At 37.6% G+C, this 15,274-nt stretch overlaps 1 protein-coding gene across 1 annotated transcript in view; it reads right to left on the bottom strand.

Annotated features, from left to right (window-relative positions):
• Positions 1–12,762, bottom strand: part of ASCC3 (activating signal cointegrator 1 complex subunit 3) — a 332,522-nt gene extending 319,760 nt beyond the window's left edge. Inside the window, exon 1 of the mRNA XM_039218367.1 lies at positions 12,525–12,762. The gene's annotated coding sequence lies outside the window, so the exon portion shown is untranslated. The remainder of the gene's footprint in view (positions 1–12,524) is intronic.
• Positions 12,763–15,274: the final 2,512 nt, after the last annotated feature.

The following is a 15,274-nucleotide window of genomic DNA, read 5'->3' as shown; positions in this document are numbered from 1 at the left end:
TTCGAAAATACAGGACAGAGCTGAGTAAAATTCCATAATCAGGGGAGAGCCAGTAGAGAGAGAGGGAAAGATTAAATAATCAAAAGAAAAGCTATGACTAAGGGAGTAGAGTCTCTGAAAAAATAGGGAGAGAATGAGAATAAAAGTATGGGTCTAGAGAAAAGACACGCTATAAGGAAGAGGATGGAGGGAAGGATGCATGGAAGTGCAGATAAGTTTCTAACATGGTGAAGCAGAAATGAACGGGGAGCCAAAAAGGTGGTGAAAGGGAGTTCTACCAAATTTACTTATTTTCTTTGAGATCTGCTGAAACTATTCAAAAATGAGAAAAAAATTTTGAAGACAGAGGCAAAAGTATGACCTCACATCAACGATAAGATAGAAAACTGATTAATGAACCATAAAAAGATTTTTCAGGTAGTAATGAATACTCAGTTTATACTGGAAAAACACAAATTTAGAGTGGCAACAATCTGGCAAAGGAACAAAAGGTTAGTATAATCCAGGGTTAAAGTTTGATAACACAAGGGCAGTAGGAGGACAGTGGTACCTAAATGATAAGAATAATTATGTTCTGGATTTGAGGTCTGAACAAAAGGAAAAAACATTCAAGTTGTAGGTCTTAAAGACATACCATAATGTTTATGGTTAAAATTTCTGATTTATAGGGGCGCCTGGGTGGCTTAGTTGGTTAAGCGTCCGACTTTCGCTTAGGTCATGATCTCGCGGTTCGTGGGTTCGAGCCCCGCGTCGGGCTCTGTGCTGACTGCCAGCTCCGAGCCTGGAACCTGTTTCAGTCTGTGACTCCCTCTCTCTCTGACCCTCCCCTGCTCACGCTGTCTCTCTCTCTCTCCTAGAAATAAATAAAACATTTAAAAAAAAAAAATTTCTGATTTATAAGACTACAGCAAATATACATTAAGATAACTATGTAGCAGTTTTATTCCACATTTAGTGTTACCTACTAAATGGCAAATAAAAAATCCCTTTAATAATAAATACTAATACCTTAGCATATAATTTAAAGATTAAAACCAAACATTCAAATAGGAAAGAAAAAATATCTGACAGTAATATATTTCCCTTTGTGAAATGATACTGACCAATAACCACTGATACTGACCAATAACCACTAGTACACACTCTTCTGAAGTACCACAAAGAAAGTTTTAAGATCCTTTATTTTAAATCTGTTTCTAAACTCTAATGGGGTGTAAATTTACTGCTTGACAGTAATTTTAGGAAAATACAGTTACTGCAATTTTCATTATAAACAAATAACAAAATCTCCAAAACAGCCAAACTGTATTTCCTAATGAATGTAAAGTCAGCAATTAGTTGTTGCCAATCAGAGATACTAGGGAATTATTAGAGGAGAAAAAAAGTCAGAGTGACATAATGTAGGTGAAGGATAAAGGCACTGGAATGATGGGAGTAGGTTGTGAATGTAGTAAAAAGTAGAATTTAAGATTTCAATACCTAAAATAGAATTATATGCACACAAGCCAAACCTTGAAAAATCAACTGGAGTATTTACATTTTACTTCTAAAAAGTGAGTTGTAAAAAAAAAAAAAAACACAGTCAAGATCAGAATTCAGACAACCAGCCTTCATAGACACATTACATATATACATATAATCCTCTATTACGCCACTTCAAAAGGGGGTACTTTTTCACAGTACATTCTAAAACAGATCTTTGCCTTTTATTCTTTACTTGCACACTACTGCCATCAATTAGTTAATAGAGTCACATCATAGACATATTTACTTATTTGAATCAACCATATAAGACAGGCCAAATAAAAGGTACAGACAGACCAAAACAATAATACTAGAGATTCTGTCCACTATTTCACATACTGAATAGCTAGCTGCTCCAGAGTGAATGGGGGATAAGCAACAGAAACAGGAAATTCCCTTCATCCATCTGTTTCAATCACCACATGCATCTCAAACCATGAGCATCTTGATGCATTGCATGACTCCAATATTTGAAAACTATATTTCTTTTTTTAAAAATATATATATCATTGTCATTAAACACAAACCAACTTTTTTTTAAATTTTTTTTTTATTTATTTCTAGGAGAGAGAGAGAGAGACAGCGTGAGCAGGGGAGGGTCAGAGAGAGAGGGAGTCACAGACTCTGAAACAGGTTCCAGGCTCTGAGCTGGTAGTCAGCACAGAGCTCGACGCGGGGCTCGAACCCATGAACCGCGAGATCATGACCTAAGCGAAAGTCGGATGCTCAACCGACTAAGCCACCCAGGCGCCCCACAAACTAACTTTTTCACCTGGCTCATCTGAAGAAATTGGTATGTTCCAAGTCTGGAGAAAAGACATGGTGGCACACAACATACTAAGTGTGTTCTTTCAACAGCTTCCAATCAAATTAGAAATCACACTTGGAGCATATAGAACAGAGAAAGCAAAGGAAAAATAAATACATATATATGCATAAGATCAATAATATATATTTTTATATAAAACATAGATAGTGGTTTATTAAAAATGAAATTTATATAAGGTCCGTACTCTAATTTAACTCCCCCAACTAATTACGTACATTAAACACAGGTTTCCCACCCTAGAAGGAATGGGCCTAATTATGCTCATAACTATAAACTAAATAATCTTAATATTATAGGAGATCCCCATAATTATATTAATTTTACCTTTTAAGAATAAGGAAAGCTTTTATTTAAAGCCTTGCAAAAACAAGTGTCTTGAATAACATATCAGCACTGGTTAAGAACAAGAAGAATATTCTGAAAGAACACCCCACAAATACCAAACAAGTACATATCACTCCAGAGAACACATGGAACAGAAAAACAGCAGTCAAAAGGTCTTGGTTCAGATTATTTAAGAAAGGCAGAATTTCATTCCACTCTAATCTATGGGCTTCTGGAAGACAGACACAAAGAATTTATGTCTGTCCCTTAATAAGACCTGAATTCACCAAACCACAACTCTAGTGATGGTCTAGAACCAGGCTTAGCTGTTTAGAGATAGAATTTTGCTGACCTTATACTTGTTCGTCTGCATCACAATTATAGGGAGCACAATTACATTTCTGAATATGAGCTCCTTTTGAAAATCTGACTCAAGTTTTTACATGCAAACAACTAGGGTTATCCACTCCAGATCCAAAAATTTATCAAAGCGTATGGTGACTTTAATCTTTATTTATTATTGTTTTGTGCATAGTAGAGGATATCCTTAAATGGCCCTAACACTGACATTATATAAAAGAAGTTGGCACACACCCAATACCTCTCTTTCTCAAATAGAGGAAAATACTAACAGGACTCAAATGAATTTATATGGTAAAAAATATAAAAACAGAAGAGCAAATTACTAACACATTGGGTATTATGAATTAGAACAAATACATAGTAAAAATTCTATGGTGTTACTACACTGCATTTAATATATATGCTTTATTTAATCTTTCTGAAAAAATGTATTGCCATTGCCATTATTTAACATTCGGTCTGAATTGTTTGTTTCAGTATTTACGAATAAAAACTTAACTACTGATGATTAAAACAAACAAACAAACAACAACAACAGGGCATTCTCTTCCACTTTCTGTTATGTCAGAAATGCACCTTAACAAATATGGTCTACAGGAATGTTTTCCTCTGTCCCTTATTTTGAGTTGAAACAACAACAACAAACAGGGCATTCTCTTCCACTTTCTTTTATGTCAGAAATGTGCCCTAACAAATACAGACTACAAGAATGTTTTCCTCTGTCCCTTATTTTGAGTTGAACCATAACTTCCCTGTTAGACTTCATCCTCTGCTACTCACAGCTTCCAAAACTGAAAAAAATGTTTGAAAGGGTCAAGGCCATTAGTTCTCATACCTTTTTATATTCTAACTTCTAAACCACTTTCTTAGCAATAAATTATATATACTACAATTGAGAGGAAAACCAGGTTTTCACAATGATACCCCCATCCTTTGAAAAATCTAATTACTTAAAGAAACACCAGGCTTCAAAATGCATTAGAAACATAAAATTCACCCTCTGATGCTTTAAAAATCATAGCATGTGGTCTTAAATTTTTAAATAGTAATGTAATCACTTCTCTAAAGATTGCTGGTTAATAATTTTTACAGTGAAGACACTAGGGAAATCATGATATCTGCTGACTTTTTAATAAAAATGATAGCTGTATAGTTTGAACATGATGTTTTTCAATGTTTTATAAAAATCTCCACAGAAGTATAGACCATAAAATAATTGATTACTGAGTATTAGGTGTTGCTTTCTGATTGTAAACATACTTTTAAAAAAAACTATTTAGGGTTGCCTGGGTGCCTCAGTTGGTTAAGTGTCCAACTTCAGCTCAGGTCATGATCTCTCGGTTCTTGGATTGGAGACCCACTTCGGGCTCTGTGCAGACAGCTCAGACCCTGGAACCTATTTCTGATCTGTGTCTCGGCTCTGCCCCTCCCCCCATCCATCTCTCTCTCTCAAAAAAAAAAAAAAAAGTTTTTTTTAATTAAAAAAGAAAAAAAACTATATACACTTAAGTTATCAAATTTAAGCATTTTTTTTTCAGATAGGTAAGCATACTGACCATCTACTTCGTCTTCTCTTCACCAAGTTAATCAGTCCCATTTCTTTACATCAACCCCCTCATTACGCCCCAGTTTATATCCTGTAAATAGCAGAAGGTTGTTTGCTTTTTGTGTTTCTTTTATTTACTTTTGAGAGAGAGAGAGAGAGAGAGAGAGAGAGTCAGTCCTAGAATCTGAAGCAGAATCCGCACTGTCAGTGCATAGCCCAACATGGGGCTCAAACCCATGAACTGTGAGATCATAACCTGAGCTGAAGTCAGCCACTTAACCAGCTGAGTCACCCAGGTGCCCAATAGCAGCATTTTTTAAAAGAGAAAGATCTGAAGCAAATAAGGTAAAAAATAATGTTAAATCTGCATGTTAAATCTGCATGGCAACTATATTAGCGATTATTACATTATTTTTTGAAATTGCACATATTCTTGAAATATTCCATAATTAAAAGTTTTAATTAAGTTTCAATAAACACAGGAGGCTAATAAGAGAGACAACAGTTGTAAAAGCATCAAACTGAATGGCAAATTGTAGGTTCTGAAAACACGATCTAAAAATTCTCAGGTTTATGAGACTGAACATAAACACTGAGCGTCTAGGTGCTTGTTTAATATCCCCACCCACGATATGCTTTAACGGCATTTAAAGTAATAGTTCACAATAGGTCTCCAAATTTTTGAAATAAACTTTTTAAAAGTTTAAAGGGAATAAAACGATGTAAAAGGTTATACAAGCCCACTGCAGCAACACACCTAAATTGTAGATCATTTGTAAAGGCAGCTACAAAAACTTGAGAAACACAGGACTCACCAGGGTGAAAAAGTAAACTTCAAGATGGTAATCTAATTAAGGAAGACTGAAATCTAATCAATTTTCGCAATCATCTGGGGGAAAAAAAGGTGTTAACCAAACTGTCTTTTCTCCCACTTTTTATTCAGCACTGATAAAAATATATAGCATCTGTTGAAAACAGTTTTATCCATTCATTAGTTCATTCAAGAAAAATTTATTCAGTAGATATACAGTGGTAAAACTGCTGGAGTGAAATTGTTCCCTAATATTTTTTCCTCTTTTTGATCATTTCCGAAGCCTCAATGTATGTGATGGGAGCTCCCATAATTAAAAACCTCTACCGACTCCACAGCCCTCTTCCATTAATACCCTTCTTTTTCGCTTATCTACAATAAAAATGCCACTCCAATCAAACTAACCTCCACTGTTACTTCCACTGTTCCACCAAAAGAGCTATTAATGTCACGGATAACCTCAACATTGTCAAATTCAATGTTACTTCTCTGTCCTATTTTTTAATCCTTGTCAGTTTTTGACCCAACCCTTCTAGACACAGTTGCTTCACTTGGCATTTAGGACCCTGGTAACTCTGGTTTTTTCTCCAACAATACTGGCACGTTTTTGTCATGTTGGTTCCTCCTCGTCTTCCTATCCTTTAAACATTACTGTGTCACAAGATCAGAGCTCAGACTTCATTCTCCAGCTACACTGGAGATCCCGTTTAGGTGATCCCATTCAGTCTCAAGGCTTTAAGTATCATTTATAACCTAATTCCAAATTTTTATCTCCATTCTCTTATCTCACCTGTACTCCAGATCTGCATACCCACTACCTCGTCCACATCTCCATTTGGATGTCTAATAGGTTAATTTAAACTTACAAATGTCAAAATTGATCTGCTGCAAATCTCTTGTGGTCACTTCACTTGAATAAATAACTCCATTCTGCCTGTTGCTCAGGACAAAAAAAAACTTGTGGTTATACTTTACTCCATTCAATTCAAGCAAATTCTCCCAACTCTACCTTCAAAATATATTCAGAATCTGACCATTTCTCACCATTACTCTCTCTTCCCTAGACTATTACAATTGCCTATCTAAGTCTCCCTGTTTTCATCCTTACTCTCCAACAATCTAGTTTCCACACCTAAACAAGAATGATTCTTCCCCCAAACAGGTAACATTTGTGGCTCCCCTCTGCTCAAAACCCTCCAAAGGTTTCCCATATCTCTGGGTAAACTTCAAAATGCTTAAAGAACTTGGCTTTCTCCTGTTTTGATTCAATCTCCGATAACTCTCCTCCTTGCTTATGTTGGGGCATCCACATTCGCCTTCCTCCCAGTGATGTAAACTGTAACAAGTAGATTCCCCTGCATGAGCAGTCCTCTCCCACATGCCACATAGGTAGCTCCTTCACCTCCTCAGGTCATTGCTCAAATGTCTCTTTACTAGAAAAGCCTCCTCTAACCACCTTATAGCACCCCTTCCTTGATCCTTCTCTTGCATCCAACTCACTTTTCTTCATGGTACTTAACACATGTCACATGTTGGTTGTGTTTTTTGTCAACTTCACCCAACAGAATATGAGCCCCATGCGGGTGGGAACTTTGTTTTGTTCAGTGCAGTATCCATATCACCTAAAATAGCGTTTGGGGCAAAGCAGATTCTCAATAAGTATTTGTATAATGTCTGGATGGATGAACTGACAGGATAAAGGGAGGTTAAAGAGACCACAAAAAAAAAGGGCAGTTTTTATAGATCTGGATACATACACACGTTTTGTAAATATATGTATATATATATATAATATATATACATATGGATATACACATATATACACACATATATTGTATGTAAGAAATATGTATATATATATATTTTAATGTTTATATCATCTTTATTTCAAGACCTCAAAAATATTTTTCATATAAATTATGATTCATTTATTTTAGTCCTTGAGATATTTTACAAACTAGTAAGTTTTCTCACAACCAGAAGAAATAAAATCTTGGGTGCCTGAGTGGCTCAGTCGGTTGAGTGTCTGACTTCTTTGGCTCAGGTCATGATCTCACAAGATCGTGGGTTCGAGCCGCGCGTCAGGCTCTGTGCTGACAGCTAGCTCAGAGCCTGGAGCCTGCTTCAGATTCTGTGTCTCCCTCTCTCTCTGACCTCTCCCTGCTCATGCTGTCTCTCTCTCTCTCTCAGAAATAAATAAAACATTAAAAAAAAAGAAAAAGAAATAAAAACTAACATGATTTATTCAACTCATGATGCCATTCTTCTCAAAGAACTCAAGAACTTATACATGCAGAAATTTAATTCTGAAATTAATATTTGGGTATTTTCTAAATCTCATGCTAAAAAAGTTTAAAACAAAAAAGGTAAAAGTTGACAGTTGCTAGAAAACCTAGAGTAAGAGTGAGCTCAGAAGGAAAACCATAGTAGAAGAACTTTCACGCACCTAATTTCTTAACTAGCATTTCTATTATATCCAAGCTAGATAGACTATGGTGAGCAAAATCAATCTGGTACCTACCTGGTACCTATCCTTGTGAAGCTCACAGTCCAGTGATGAAGACAGGCTGATTAAACAAGCTATCTCGATACAAAATAACTTTTATTTTAAAAGGGGACGGTAAGGAGTTTTACTGGAACACAGAGCAGGTACACCTAGCCTAGCAAGAGAGGAGGTGGGAAAAAAGAATCAGGTTTCTTATACTGACACTTGAAGGATGAAGAGTTAGCCAAGGAAAGAGGGCAACATAGAGAGTAAGAATACTTCACGTTCAAGGAACAAAAAGATGATCGGAGTGTAGTGGTCAAGGAATAATGTGACAAGAAATGGAGCTGGAGGAAAAGGAATCAGGTCATGAAGGGCCTTTTAAGTCATGCTGTTTAGAAATCATTCTGACAGTAAAAGAAATCTCCAAGAGAGTTTTGACTCGAGCTGTGTTTAATAAAGGTTGCTACAACTGCAGTAAAGTGAATAGATCACAAAAAGACAGGACCAGAAGCAGAAAGATACCAGGGGAGCAGTAATCCAGATAAAAGACGAAGACTTTAAAGGTTACTAAACTGAAACAGTAGTAGTGATTTAGAGAAAGTGGATGAATCCAAGCGTTTCAGTCAAATCTATTTGGCTTACTCTAATTATCTGTGTTTGTGGTAGAGGAGGAATAGTGGATGGGAGGGGGTGCAATGTCCAAGACTGACTTCCACAATTATAGATCGGGTTCATGGTACAATTAATACTGAACTGAACTGAAAAGTTCATAGTAATTATAGTAATATCATGAGTCAATCTCAAGTTGAGTCTGAGATGTCTGTATGACATTCAAGTAGAAATGGTCAGTAGGGATTGAATACTCAGGTGAAGAGTTCAGGACTGAAGTCTGTTTTCAGGATATAAATATGAAAATTATCAGGAATACAATAGGAATAGACAAAAACCACCTAAGGATCTGTCTGCATAGACTAAGACGACGACAGAAGGTGGAAGAACAGAAGCCTTTAAAGAATAAATGGGTGGAAAAGCTCTACAAAGGAAATTCTGAACAGTAGGAGGCCAAAAAAGGCCAAGGAAACACCAGAATGTGGGGCTTCTGAAACAAAGCAAAGAGTTTTAAGAAAGAGGTAAGGTCAACCATGTCAAATGCTATCACGAAATATGGCAAAATGTCCACTGGATTTAGAATTCCAACAATGTTCTTCCAGAGTTCTATTTCTAATAAATACAAAGAGAGAGCTCTGAAAAACTGGAGTTAAATCAGTCATTTTGCAAACTCCGCAATAACTAATTTCTTTTCCAAGCTAATGCCAGAGACTTAGGATACTTGGTATCCTAAGTCTTTTTCACTTTTTAAATCAGTGACAAAGCCTCTACTTTGCTTTACTTCAAGATGACCAAGGCAGCACTCACTGGCATTAGTACTTTTCCTTGCCTCAAGTCAATTCACTGAACAGTCTCACAAAGCCAGCATCTTGACAATCATTTCCAAGACTACAGTAGGGTATGTTTTACTTTTCCCCCCTATCTTGCATGATTCTTAGCCTATACCAAGGAACTCAATAAATATTTATTCGTTGATATATATATCCATATATATATATATATATACTCAGTGCATTAATTTCTGACTTTTTCCAGAAGTAATCTTTAGGTTATCCCTTGCCTCCCCACTTCCAGAGTACAGCCAGTGCTAATATTTTGCAAAGCTTCCTTCACTCCTTAAACAATGTTTCTTCGCTACACACAACTTAGTAACTTGCTAGTCACTAATTTAATTTCAAAATGACTAGCAAGTGTTTAACAATGCTGGGAAACATTAAAAACTGCCTCTCTGACTACTCCATAATCCTGAGACTAAATCCTTCCCTTCTTTTGAAGTTCTGCTTTAATAGGACAGAACAAAAAATTAAGAGGCTTTTGAATTCATATGGTTTAATGTAGAATTCTGCGATATGAACTGGTTGTATTGGAATCACTGGGGAGTTACTTGAAAATAGACATTTCTCGACATCATCCCCAGAAACCGTGATTCAGTAAGGTTGAGAATCTTTGATTTAGTTATTAAATAACTATGTGTGAACTTTATCTCCTTCAAATATAAACATTTCTCACCAATTATCTTATTAAAACATAGTCTGAGAATGTTTACAGTTACCAAAAATTACACTTTACTGTGTTTTTAAATTATGTACCTCTTCTAAATTCCACCCTTATGTTCCAAGTTAGCTTCAACCTTTCAATAAAAATGCACTTCCTAACAATTCTCTTTGAAGAGTGAATTACAGAAATGGAGGTAGACAAGCCCCAAACTCCTAAACCAGAAAGATAAAATGGGACTATCTTAATTTGCAAAGGTCCCCAAGAGTTAGTCTATTGAAGTAATAATGAGGCAAAATGACATAGTAGGAAGAAAGTAAAATAAAAATAATGAGAACTGAGTTCAGGTGTCAATTTTTGTTTGATGATAAAAAACCAGCTAACTTCTCTGGGTATCAACTTTCTTATTAACAAAATAAAGAGGGGCTTCAAAATGACTTTTTAAGCTACTTCCAGGTTGAATGGTCTGATTAAATTAAAAATATTCAAATATGGACTGAACTGCATTAAATTTGAATAACAGAGTTAGAGTTTCAGAAATAAGTTAAGACAACCTGTAAAACTGATTGTCATAACAGCAGAAAAACGAAACTGAACAACCATCAGACATACTCAAACATACTTACTCATCATTTTTATGCCAAGTGAGGACTTAAATGACATAATACATGTTGAATGAATAAACATTTATACAAAAATGTACTATAAGCTGGGCATTATACTAGGCAAAAGATAAAAGAAAAAAAAACAAGAAAAAAGATACTTTAAAAACCTTTACAGTATAAATAAGAGACACATAGCCCACCTTTTCACAATTACTAAACACATAAGATACCTTATCCTTTCCTCCTTTGTAATTATGCATTTTTTCTTTCCATAAATGTTAAAATTTCAATTTCAGGTAGATATCCTCTCGAAGTTGAAAACTTTGCCATATTTATACAAAGACATACATTGCACTGAAGGGACTTACACTAACTAAGTCCCCAGAGAAAGTACTATGGGACAAAACATTTACTTGTCAATAAGTACCATACATGTTTCTGATGAATATGCTTTGTGTGCAGAATTCTTATGAATTACAAGTCACTAACACATAGAAGATCCGATGTGGCCAATGTAAAAACTGGAAAAATAAAGTCTTTCTTTTCAACTTGGAACTGATTTCCAATTGTGAACTTTGTATTTAAGCCAGCTTTGCAAAAAGAAAAAAAATTACTCCTTAACTGGCAAAAACTTTGGCATGCATACTCTCATTTTGATCAAAGGAAAATCAAATCTTGCCATTCCAGGACGATAATCTGCTCCTCCTTAGATGCCAGTCACATATAAACACTGACAGTAACTTATTCTCATGAAAAGCCTTATTTTGGTCCACTCGAGATCTACAACATGAAGAGGAATCCTAGTTAAGATCCTCTACTAAACTTTGTATAGAAAGTTCCAAATCACAATGTATCTCTCTTGATTTCCCAGGCCTAGCACAGTGCCTGGCACATATGAAGACATGAATGAATGAAATGATAAAAACTGTTCAGCAGGGATCAAGAAGGCTAAATCATGAAAAATTAATTCGTTCAAATAAGGTTGCCGAACCGACGCTTAACTGGCATCTCTAAGAGCACTTTTCTTAGGTGAGGCTATTATTATAACCATCATTAAAAATAAAAGATGTATGAACAGAAGTTCAATGCAGAGTAGAATATAAAGCTGAATTCTTAACTTTTCACAACACTCTAAAAATGACAAAATATATTTCAATCCATGAAACATCAAATCTAGTGATGGATACACCGGCTATTCAATCTAACCTTACTTATAAAAAGAAAACATAGTCACTCCAACTAGTGATACCATTCACATCAAACTTTTAGCTAACGCTAAAATTATGTATGCTTCTTTTAAACCAAGGAATAGCAAATTACATGAAGACACTGCATTCAATGAATAAGTTAATTTAGGATTGAAAGACTTAATACAACTGCCCACGTACCCACAACACGTCCCTCACGCGCGCGCACACACACATTTACTTATTTAAAAATGGACATTCTAGACTCGTCGATTGCTAAATTCACCCACAATTCACCATGGTCAACACCCTACCCAGACTATTTACTTTACAGGGTGAAGGTAAAAACTATAAAGCAGATTTTTCTCTCAAAAAGCTATATGAGGTAAACGAAAAAGTTACCACGGCTTTGTAACGCTGGAGGGGGGGGTGTGTGGAAACTAATAAAAACAAATTACGTACAGGAAAGAAAAATCACCCCATCTGGTCGTCACGTAGTGTTCTAACACCTGGACACTATGCGGCTGGGGCTGATTTTTTGATCACCACCCTCACCTACAAACTCCAAGAGTGGGACGAGACTGTCGGAAACCAGGGAAGCGACTTCAGGCCCCGAGCGGGGGATGACAGCTCGTGGCTTGCCTCCGAGACCCGAGGGGGCCGTCCCGTGGCGCCGTTCGCCCCTTAGTCCCTGCCTCCCGCCACCAGCCCTCCCCCTTCCCACCTCCGGCTCCATCTCCTCACCTTTCGGCCCCAGCTCACGCGCTTCCCATCACTCGGTCAGCTCCTACCTCCGCGCTTCCCTCCCTTTCGTTTTCATTTTTACTTCCCAGGCCGGCTGGGGAGCGGAGAGAGCTGAAGATGCCAGTGGGCAGCTGCACCGCTGTGCCTTCCTCCGCACCTCAACCTAGGCTCGCCGGGGTCGCTCCCACTAAGAGTACAGTGCCGCGACCACCATACACACCTACTAACCCGGCGAGGAGGGAGGGGGCGGGACAGGCGCGGATCTACATGTCACCCGCCCGGCAGCGGCGCCAACGTCGGCACGTCGGCTCCCTCCTGCCCCACCCCGTCCGCGTGCGCGCCGCCGCCCCGCCTCCTGCCCGAAGAGCTTCGAGAAAGACCGGGCCGGCGCCGAGGGCGCGCCCCCAAACGGGCTCCGGCGCGGACGCGCGCGTTCCTAGGACTCCGTGGTCGGGTGTTCTTGCAGGGCCAGGCGTGCAGCCTCTAGCTCACCACTTCAGAGCCTTTCCTTGCAGTTTTTCAGTTGGCTGCATCTTTTCCTCGATTCTTCTCCCTAAGATGAAGACAAAGAAGTATTAATTCCTCTAAAGATAAAGACGGAAGAGCAATATGAATGAAGAACCGGATAAGTGAAGAACCATCTTCTTCACCAGCCAGAGCTCCCGGCTGCTGGACACCTTATATACGCTTACCTGGCCTCAGGTCCACTTTCCTTACGCTTTCTTACTCCTCAGCTTAGTTCTCTTAAAAGTTATCTCTCCTAGCCCGTCCTAAGGTCGGACAGCCCACACCGAAAACAAAATGTCTGAAGATTCCCTGGCTCATTTGCAAAGACAGGAAGACAATATCAAGTAAAATTAACCTCAAGAACTGCCTGGTGTATGCGTATACAGTTCTAGACTAAACGTCAGGCATGTGAAAATGACAAGACTTAATGTGTTGTGGCTCCTTAACTCTTCCGTCCCACAGTTCTCATAACGAATGCGTCTTGATGCCTAGCGGAACTGTGTTTTATAAAGAGGCAACCAATAGCGATGCAGTTAATTCTTCACTGGCCAAGCCATAACTGGAGTTCTGTGTTCAGTCTAGATCGAGCACGTTAAAAAAAGAAAAAGAAAAACCTCAGAAAAGTTGGAATTATTTCAGAAGAGAGCTGTGACAAAGAGAACCCCAAAATGTGACAAATAAAAAAATACTGGTTGAACTTGGGAACATGCTCATAGAAGGCGAAAGCTACCAGGATGATCTCCAAATAAAGACTTATCATGTGACATCAGTTTGTTTTATATGGCCTCAAGAGAAGCAGACTTGAGAGAAACAGATTTCAGACCCTGAAAAGAAGATTCCCGTCTAGCCCTACTCAGAGAAATTGTCTGCCTTAGGATGTGTGGATGCATCAACCACTGGATTTGACTTTAATTAGATGCCAAGATTTATTTCATAGGCACTAGATGCAGGTGAGCCATACATCAAGAGTAGAATTCGTTTCTGGTTTTATTAAAGTTATTTCCATCCTTGAGATTGGATCAGCCCATGGTCCCAGACTTAAAAGAATTTACAGGTTAGTTTATGAGACAAGACAAATGTATCACAAAGTAAATAATGACGGGGAGACACATAATAATGAGAAGTACTAACAATAAGTGCTAGGAATTCACATGATAGATTGTTCTCATCACAGTTCCAGAGACTTAAGGGAGAAGAAAATTGAAAATAGACCCTACCTAGAACTGCCCTAGAACTAGCCAAACGCAGCTTTTTACTCTTGAAATGCCGTGGCCTGCAGTAAGTGCAAAACATACACGAGATTTTGAAACTTTGTACCAAAAAAGGTAAAATATCTTAATTTTTATATTGAGTATATAAGATCCATGTCATGGATCTTCTATGTTCAAATATTAACTTTGGTATATATTGGGTCAATATATTAAACATAACTTTAACTATTTTTTACGGGACTAGTAGGAAGGATTGTTTAAGAGATTTAAGTTTACTCATTTATGTTGAGTAAGATGGAGACAGTGTGAGCAGGGAAAGGGCAGAGATAGAAGGAAAGAGAATCCCAGCAGCTTCCACACTGTCAGCACAGAGCCCAATGCAGGGCTCAAACTCACAAACCATGAAATCATGACTTGAGCCTAAACCAAGTGTTGGATGCTCAAACGACAGTCATCCAAGCACCCCTAGAAAGTTTTAAATTACATAGGTAGCTTGTATCATTTTTATTAAACAGTCCTGGCCTAGAGGGTAATATACTTCATTGACCTCTAAGAACTATCTTTATCTTCTTTATAATCCATGGAAGTTTTCCAAAATGTTAGTGGAGGGTTACCTAGGTGGCTCAGTCAGTAAGCATCCAACTTTGGCTCAGGTTGTAATTTTGTGGTTCATGAGTTCAAGCCCCACATCAAGCTCAGTGCCAACAGCTCAGAGCCTGGATCCTGCTTCAGATTCTGTGTCTAATCCTTCCCAACTCATGCTCTATCTCTCCCTCTGTCTCTCTCTCTCTCTCAACAATAAATAATCATTAAAAAAATTTTTTTTAATGTTAGTGAAAAGACAGTCTGACTTCAGGATTCCTAATGAAGAGAAAGAAGACTGTCCAGGAAGTATGCCATGAGCAAAGACGAGGAAACAAGACTGCAGATTCACTCTATGATAATAAGAGTAACCTGTTTGTCTCTAATAAGCGGTCCTTAATGGAGGGTAGTGACAATAAAGTTAAAATTAAATATAAACTAATCTGTAAG

The sequence above is a fragment of the Hyaena hyaena genome, unplaced genomic scaffold (genome assembly GCF_003009895.1).
Source record: "Hyaena hyaena isolate Hyena2069 unplaced genomic scaffold, ASM300989v1 scaffold_750, whole genome shotgun sequence".
In the NCBI taxonomy this organism is placed as follows: domain Eukaryota; kingdom Metazoa; phylum Chordata; class Mammalia; order Carnivora; family Hyaenidae; genus Hyaena; species Hyaena hyaena.
The sequence above is the reverse complement of the archived record's forward strand: the minus strand, read 5'-3'. Positions and strand labels throughout refer to the sequence as shown.